General features: G+C 37.7%; 1 pseudogene; it reads right to left on the bottom strand.

The window, feature by feature from the left end:
- Window positions 1-4,970: 4,970 nt before the first annotated feature.
- On the bottom strand, window positions 4,971-7,319 carry LOC114708622 (annotated as a pseudogene).
- Between the last annotated feature and the right edge of the window lie 388 nt (window positions 7,320-7,707).

Here is a 7,707-nt window from a genome sequence, read left to right as displayed (position 1 = left end):
GGAAATAATTGATCTGAGCAAGTTCTATTTTAAGAAATACTGGATCACAAGGGAAATGATTACTATTTATACTCCCAAAAAATAGTGCAGGTGGTTTAGACTTAGTCACATGATGAAACAATGCTGGATGGAGAGACTTTGATAATAGCAAATGCTTCATTTGATCCTTCTGGCTTTTTCTGTGTTTTTGTTTGTTTGTTTGTTTTTTCTTTTATTTTTTTGTTTTGTCAGTTGAAACAAATGTGTATTAGAATTAGCCAGCAGGACTCAGTTTAGGATCTCAATTAACCAGAAGCCAGCTGAATATACACCTTCTTCTCTCTACCAGACCTTATCAGGATATTGATTTTGGCCAAATCAATGTCATAGAGTTTCTCCATGGCCTGTTTGATCTGGGGCTTGTTGTCCTTGACATCCACAATGAACACAAGTGTATTGTTGTCTCATACCTTCATGACTGACTCAGTGGTCAGGGGGAATTTGATGATGGCATAGTGGTCAAGCTTGTTTCTCTTGGATCCACTCTTACAAGGATATTTGGACAACCTCCACAGCCTCAGGGCATTGGGCCTCAGGAAGGTGGACACAGATCTTTTTGTGTTGTGACAACTTTCAGCTCTGCCTTTTTGGCTTTCAAGCCTTTACTTTGGCTTCAGCTTTGGGGAGGAGGGGCAGGAGCTACCTTCTTTGCTTTTGGAGCCATCCTAGCAAAAAGCTATTTTTCCGGGTTTATTTTGGTTGGTTGGTTGGTTGGTTGTTGGGAATTTGTTTTGTTTTGTTTTGTTTCCCACAGCTCTCTTTGCTTTGGTCATGATTTCGAGACATCATTGTGAAATTTGATGCCATGAATGTTTGACTTTGCTTATTTCTGTGAGAGTCATGGTTGCAGGTCTTATTTTTACATCATCAGTCTGTTTTCACATGGATTTTGTGTTTTGCAGATTGAGGGCCAAAGTTCATATTACCACCTGTATATATCCAGTTTCCCAAGCACCAAATGTTGCAAATGCTGTTATTTCTCCTGAATAGGCTTGGAACTTTTCAGAAACCTTTTGTCCATATAGGCCATTGTTTACTTTGGGCTTTTTAACTTGATTCCAGCTTCTGGGTCAGTCTTCAGGACAGAAACACACTGTTCTCATTTCATAACTTTGTAGTATTATCAGTTACTATGAGGCCATCTCTTTTTTTCTTCTTCCTCAAGTTGTCTTGACTAATTGGTGTCAAATTCCACAAAAACTTCAGGATGAGATTTTTGTTTTTGTTTTTGTTTTGTGTGTGTGTGTGTGTGTGTGTGTGTGTGTTTTGTGTTTTGATTTCTGCAAAATAAAACCTAAAATTTTCACCAAATTTATAGTCTTCCTTTCATAATATTGATATCTTAATATTATTAGTTCTTTCAGTTGAGAAAAATGGAAGGTGTTTGTGTATATCTTATTTTTGGTGTTTGTGTATATCTTATTTTTAATGTTTGTCAATTTCATTATGTAAATTCTTCATTCTCCCAGTTAACTCCTGCCTGTTTTATTATTTATTGCAAATAACATTTCTTTGATAACTTCCTTTTGGGGTTTTTCATGGCTATAGAGGAGAGATGCAACTAACTTTATGTTGAGTTCATCATTCTGTCTTCCCTGAATTTAGTTAGTACTACCAGACTGTATATGGCCTCTGTAGAAGTTTTCCAGATCTAAGATCATGTCACACAGACATACTTGGCATTCCCTTTTCCAACTTTGACAGATTTTGTGTCTTTATCTTCTCTAATTTTTCTTGTTACAAAGTCTAGAATTTTGGTGAGCAGAATTATTAAAAATTGTATTGATCCTAGAGGGGAAGCTCTCATTCTCACTAATGAGTGGGCTAGTTTTCACTTCACGCAGGAGGTTTTCCTTCACGAATGGCACTTACTGTGCAGAGACAGCTTTCAACTGTTGCTAATTTGCTAGGAATTTGTATGAGCTAAGGATGTTGGAACATTGCCAAATGACAACTTTATGTGTCAGTTGAGATGAGGATGTCAAGATCTTTTCCAATTTATTCTATGAATGTGATCTATGGTTATTTTGTCTAGCCAAACCCATAGGAAGAGACATCCCATAAATGATGGTAGGAGAGACTACAGGGTATGGTCCCAAATGGACCTGAGATGATTAAGATTCCAAAGAAAAGTATAAGTGCCAGGATGTTCAGTCCAATGCCTACATAAAAAGTGCTTCAATTTTCTGCAAGAAAAGATCATGAGAAAAGGAATGCTCTGCCTCCTTGTATTCACAAAGAAAGGATATGGCTATGGAATTTACATGAGGTTTAGGAGACTTGGCTCTTGGCCAAGACTAGTTTCTATCTGATTAATAACATAGTCAACCTATGTTTTCCTGCATCAAACTAAACAGTTTCTTCATCATTTTTGGCACGATCAAGATCCCAGCTTAGCCTCAAACCTGAAGAACAAAACATGCAGTTGACTGGGTCTCAAAAGATTCAAGGCACCAGATGTTTTTTGCTCAGGACAAATAAAAAAAGCAGAGGCATCAGAGATAGACCTGGAAATTTGTTGACCATCCATCAAGTCCAGGAATAAACCCCGTTTGGTCATGCTTCATAATTGTCCTAGTATGCTGCTGGACTCAGTTCACAGGATTTTGCTGGAAATGTGTAAACACTGCTCATAGGGATAGCAGTCTGTAGTTGTCTTAGAGTCTGCATAGTTATCCCCAGACTCCACATACCCCCTGCATCCTCATAGCCACAAAGGACTGCAGTTGTCCTAGGCATTTGAAACATGGAAAACCAGCTCCTTTTTCATTTCTGTAGAATCATTACTTACTTTCCCCAACATCATTTCTGATTTTTAATAATTTGAGTCTTTTCTCTTGTTGTAAAATTTTTCTTATTTTGTATTGTTTGAAACACTTGTTTAGAGAAGGAGAAGAATACTTTGTTCATTAAAGTATCATGAGTAGCTTATGGAAAGCAAACATTTCTAAAGTTGTATTTTGGGAAACTGACTTCTCGAGTCAGTGGGAAAATTTAAGGAATATACTGATTTCATCAAAATATGGGATAGGTGAATAAGCAGTGTTCCGGGAGCAGAAATCTTGAACACTGTTCTCGGTTCTGGCAGCAGCAGAAATTGAGAGCTGTGGAAAGCTATTTGTTTTACTCAAGCTTCAGTTTTCTTATCTAGAAAATGAAGGAAGTGGACTGGCTTATCTCCAGAAAGACTTCCAGCAAGAAGCTTTATCATTTCTACTTACTTGTATGTTTATCATTAGCATGTGTTTTTATTTACTTTGAGCAAATTGCAGAGATTCCTGTGGATATTTTAATTATGCAAAGTAAGAGGAATTGAAACTGACTTGCCCGGGAAGTATAAGGAAATACTAGAGAAATTCCTGTCTCCCTCCTTGGACTATCAAACTTTAGAAATAACAGACCTCAAGAAATCAGAACCTTCCCCCAGGAATCTTGGCTTAGGAAGTAAAAAGCCGCTAAAGCCTGGGCCAGTCAGAGGGGAAACTACTCTTCCAGAAAGATATTTTCAACATGTCTGATCACTTCATTGGAAAGCAGAGCCCAAGGAATGGTGGTCGATGATGAGCACAGTCACAGATGCACCAGAACTGCTTATGTCAACTGTCTCTTGCCTTCTGCTTAAACCTTACACCCACTAAGATCTCAGAAATCGGCTGAAATGGGCCTTGTATCTTTGTGGTCTTCTCTCAAGTGTGGAAACACTAGAAAACCTCACCTTCCCTTGCTTTTACTCTTAATGTAGCTCTTCTGGTTGACTAACTGAGGACACGTGACTAAGCCTGGCCAATTTAGGCAACCAGAGCCTGGTAACAATTTCTTTTTATTATTTCCATACATGTATATAAGGAACTATAAGGAACTTTCATCAGATTATCTTTTCTTTTCTTTTCCCAAGACAGGGTTTCTCTATGTAGCTTTGGTGCCTTTCCTGGAACTCACTCTGTAGCCCAGGCTGTCCTCGAACTCATAGAGATCAGGCCTTTTCTGGGATTAAAGGCATGTGCCACCATCACCTGGCCGGATTATCTTTTCTTATATTCCACTACCTGGCTCATTGATTTTGTTTTGTTTTTGTTTTAGAAATATTTTGGTCATATACATTTAATTACTCAATAGATTAGCTGATGGAAAGATATATTGAACAGATGAAGGCAAGGTTCATAAACTCAGGAGGGGCAGGTTACATTTAGGCCAGGTGAGGTTTAGACATTCAGACTACATTTAACACTGAATATAAAACCTTTTGCCACAAAAAAAAATCAATATATTTACCTCATTTCCAGAATTATCCAAACTTCCTTTTAAACATGATTTTTTTTTTTTTTTTTTTTTTTTTTTTTTTTTTTTTTTTTAGTTTTCCAAGACAGCGTCTCTGTAGCGCTTTGGAGAACTTGCTCTGTAGACCAGGTCAGTCTCAAATTCATGGAAATCTGCCTGCCTCTGCCTTCTGAGTGCTGGGATTAAAGGCTTGTGCCACCACCACCCCGGCTCATGATTTAACTTTTTAATATTTAAATATTTTCTTTAGCAAACATATCCAAAATACTAAGCTTCCTTTTATAATTTTTTTTTATGTATCAGAATATCCTAAACTGTTCAAGATACCTTTCTCTAAGCCACAACAGTTTTACATCTTTCTTCCCTTTAGCACATTTGTCTTTTCACATTGTAATTCTCAAAGGTAGCAGAGGTAGGGGTATAGCTCAGGAACAGAGCATATTTGAGGCCCTGGGTATGATTCTATCACCCCAAAAAGAGGGGAGGGGGAAGTCTGGAGAAAAAAAAATAAACAAAAGCTTATCAAACCCCTGTAACCTCTTCCTCACTCATGTTACAGCGCAGCAGCTTGTCAACTCGCTCTCCTCAGACATGACGGACTACAGCTCAGACAGCAGCCACTGCTGGATTCCTCCACTTCTTTATCAACAGTTCTAAGTCAGGTTAGTCTTTAGTCTATAGATTTCAACAAGTTTTAACCTCTGAAGAAGGTCTTCCTCTTCCTGAACCTGCTTTGTCAATTTTGCTTTTTTTTTTTTTCCTTTAATCTTTCTTTAGTATTCTCATTCACAAAACCATTTTGGAAGGCACTGGATGATCCAGTATCAAATGACTTAGATTCACATGTATTGATACTCTCCAAGCTACCTTTTCCAGATTCATTCTGTGTATGTGTGTGTGTGTGTGTGTGTGTGTGTGTGTGTGTGTGTGTGTGTGTTTCAAACTTTCTTGGAACTCTGAAGAGCTTTCTTCTTTGGAAGATGCTCCTGGTTCTGAAAAGGCCTGATCATTTTCTTCATTCTCCACATTAAATAACTTCACCACAAGACAAGAAGAATGAGATGGAGATCGTGTTTTCTGTCTTTAAATGTCCCACTCACAGATTGCTTTCCTGAACTATTTGTTTGGGGTGATGGCGGTTTCTCACTAGTCTCAGGGGTGTCAGGTAAAATCGATGCTGAATCAGACAGGCTCTCCTTGGAAGTGAACTCCTGATTTCCTTCTTTGTCAGCCACGCCCACAGCATGACACAACAGACACACAGCACAGCCAAAGTAGATGGACCTCGTTCCAGGGGCAGGCCCAAGGGTGGCTCATTGCTGTTCAATACACACATTTATACTTTACCTTTTCCCTTTATCCCTACGTTAGTGGTGTCTCAGACATTGTATGGTATATTTCATTAAGGCTCATCTATCTTTTTTTTTCTTCTCTAATTTCTCTTGTGATTTTTTTTCTTAGATCTATTGATGTTCAGGTATTTAATTCAATCACCACAAGTCTTGTTTGATTGTTTCCTACCTTCCAATTATATTTGCGTTAAGTTCATCATGCTGTGACTAGGAAGATACTTTGTGACTATCCCTCCTTTCCAGGAATTAACATACTGTCCTTCCTGGAAAATGTCCTAGGTGTCTGTGTGCGAAGCTGCTGATAAAAGTGTTTCATCTCTGGACTTCATGTGTACTCTTCTTTTGTGTTAATCAAAGGTTTTATTCTGTGCTTCTCCTCTGCCCAATTGTTGTGTCCATTGTTATGAGTTAGGTATGGAATTCTTCAACTGTTATTTTGAAACAGCCCCCTTGTTTAATTATGTTAGGATGGCTGCCCATCTTTGATGACAGCTTGCCGGGAACACCTTCTCAATTCCTTCACTTTCAATCCATTTCTGCCTTTGGTTATAGAATCAGTTTCAAGTCTATAGAAAAGAGTCATAAGGTGCTTTATCAGTGCTGCCAGCCTCTGTCTTTTGACTGGGGAGATTATTCCATTCACATTTAAAGCAATTACAGAGAAGGAATTATTCAGTTGTTTCACTGCACTCTTTGTTTTCTATGTGACATAAGACATTTGTTCCTTCATTTTCTGCTTCACTATTTTTGGTTTTAATATTTTGATTGCCAGCTTTCTTGGATTAAGGGGCTCCTAGAGATTAGTGGAGTACAGCTCTGTGAGAGTCAATGAAAGAATTTCTAAACATTCTGTGCCTCAAATAATAAGTAATAATTATTTTAAATTCATTAGTCTCAAATATTACACAGAAATCAAACTTCATAATTTAAAAGAAATTCACAAAAATATTAGTAAACAGGACTAGTAATTAATTTGTTAATTTCATGAGTCATGTAGAGAACAAAACTTTCATACTTGTCCAAATACTTACCTTTTTAGGGAGCTTAATTTATTCATGTATCTCCAAGTTAATAATGTTTTTCTGTTGCTCTCTGTCAGACTCCCTTAAACTTTTCTTATAATTCACACATGTAAATTCACATATTATTCACAATTTCTGAGAATGTAATACTTTCAAAGACATCAGTCCAGATGTCTCTGCCCAAAGTCATGCTAACTATGGCATCACAACTTGTTAGGGATGAGTATTCAGCTTTCTTGGGAAATACGTTGTTCTACAAATGAAGTTTAAAGCCTGGTTCTTTGTTTTTCCTTCTCTCTGGCTTCATGATGTTGGGTTAATTTATGTGTTTTTCAATGAAGCCCTCTGGGTACAAGAACTACCCATTCTCTTTATCCCCATTATTCCCATTCAGGATGTACAAATTGTACCTTCCTTGAGATTATTCCTGAAACTTTTAAAGAAATTATGATGTGCCACTGCTGATATATTTCTGTTGATAGGATTTTCATTCCAGTTTATAATGAATGTATGCATTTTTAAAATGTTCTACAGTGGGTCATGAACTTCCTATGGGCTACCTACCAATATCAATGGGGTCTTCATTGTACCTCACTGTACACTGTACACTGTAGCTGTGATGATCCATTTCTGAATCCTATGCTAGATATAAACTCCTGAGATCACTCCAGATACACATATTTGTAGACCAGATGCCCTTTGCCTCCAGGAAGTGAATTTCAAAGTGTCCTTCGGATCCAAACTTGAGGAAGACTGCAGAAAATGGAACTGAATAGAGACAGGAACTGAATGGTGAGGCATCCAATGGGAATCAACAGCTTCACTGAAAAGGTACATAGTCCAGGAATAATACCATGGCCTATCTCCTGGGGAGCTCTGGGCTGGGAACGCCCTTCAAAGTGGTCTTATTAGAAAGAGAATTAACCTACCCACTGAAAATAAAGGACTTTACAACTATTTAAGTCAATATTGACCCCACCCTTTCACATAGAGCCCATATGTTATTATTACTTTGA

Source organism: Peromyscus leucopus, chromosome 19 (assembly GCF_004664715.2).
Source record: "Peromyscus leucopus breed LL Stock chromosome 19, UCI_PerLeu_2.1, whole genome shotgun sequence".
Lineage (NCBI taxonomy): Eukaryota > Metazoa > Chordata > Mammalia > Rodentia > Cricetidae > Peromyscus > Peromyscus leucopus.
This window is presented reverse-complemented; position numbering and strand designations above follow the sequence as displayed.